Source organism: Mirounga angustirostris, unplaced genomic scaffold, assembly GCF_029215605.1.
Source record: "Mirounga angustirostris isolate CCGP_5_RB_7025 unplaced genomic scaffold, mMirAng1.0.hap1 SCAF_2, whole genome shotgun sequence".
Taxonomy (NCBI): domain Eukaryota; kingdom Metazoa; phylum Chordata; class Mammalia; order Carnivora; family Phocidae; genus Mirounga; species Mirounga angustirostris.
This window is the reverse complement of record NW_026991710.1, coordinates 108,607,151-108,608,793: the sequence shown is the minus strand read 5'-3', so window position 1 is coordinate 108,608,793 and position 1,643 is coordinate 108,607,151.

The following is a 1,643-nucleotide window of genomic DNA, read 5'->3' as shown; positions in this document are numbered from 1 at the left end:
AGAGAGGAATCAAAATAAGGAGAGTTAGTTATATAATTCAGATGGCTAATTGCATCATACTCTGGGACCTAGTCCTTCTAACTCTACAAGCAGATAGAATGACTCATTAACAACTTGGAGTTCCCCTCTACCGCCCTCTCTCCCTCTCCCTCTCTTTCCTCTCTGGAATTTATTTTGGCACTTCTTTCCTCTTTGATTAACCCATTCAGTCAAGACAATTTCTAATATGAGAACCATCTGCCTCTGCTCTTATTCAATTTGAGTTTTCCTATTTCTAAATTCTTGGAGGAAGGGGGGTGGATTGGAACTTACAATCACACATCTACCACCTACATTTTCTATAATGTCCCATGCTATTATATCAAGCTACTTTCAGATTTGTGATTTATGTTCATACACAGAAGCAGATGGAAGTTTCTTCAGCTCCTTTACAGCCTTTTGAGAACATCCACATTTCCACTTGTAATGCTAAAGATACTCTGAACATCTTGTATGGGACATTGATCTGATTAGATCCTGATTCTGAAAGTATATAAACCAATAAGGAGAAATTAAATAAATATTGATGTAACCCTACTGATGTTAGTAAACTTCTCCCTTGCTAATCCTTTAGATAAAGATCATGGATAAAATCACCAATGACATCTTATACCACCAAAATTATACTTATGTAAAATAATCTGGGTATGTGAACAGATTTTAGGTTGAATTTGTCACAAAATTCAATTTTGTGTTCATTCGACTGTTTAAATAAATCCACATCATGTTAAATAACTCATCCCTCTCTGAATTTCTGCAGTAAATGCTTTCAGAATTGAAGAAGTTAGACATATAGGCATGTTCACAGGCTCACTGGTCAGAAAGACTACAAAAATAAAATTTTAACACAAAAAACACTAAATGTAAGTATTTCTTTCTTAAATTTAAACACTACTCCTGTATCATTAAATCATAAAATTACACTCTTTTATGTTTCTGTTTTTACACTTTACTTTTAAATTTAATGTTTTATTTGATCTTTTCCACAAAGAGAGTATAGTATCTCTACTTACAGAAAAGTAAACATACTCATAGATATTAAGTAATTTACCCAAAATGATTCAGCTAACAGGTAGCAGACCAAACTGAGGACTAAAACCAGAACCCATGGAAACTGAATCAAACTCTAAAGGAATTTTCAATATACCAATAACACAGTGTCATTTGCCTCTCTTTATCAGAAAGAAAAGTTATTTTTTTTAAATGTGTCATTTAAATGTAGGAAAGGAGTTGAATCTACATTCTTCTCCTTAATCCTGTTTCAAATATATAATGCCAAAATTCCTTCTTATTTTATCTTCTGATCATGAAATAACCAGCAGTGAACCCTCCCTAGAGTAATATTAAAGTATAAAAGAAGACATTATAGTGATAATATTATATATATATATATTATACTAAGGCCAGTGTTACCAGCAGAATAAAGACCCCAAATGGATGAAAAACAAGAACGTCTGCAATAAAACCCATGTTCTGAGCTCAATTCTGTGTTTTTAAAATTGCTGAGAGTTACAATGAGCTTACTATGAGCAAAAGGTCTTGTTAACTGTTCTTTTAGACCTAGGCTTGGAGTATCAAAAGTAAATAATGGCCTTGTAGTTTTC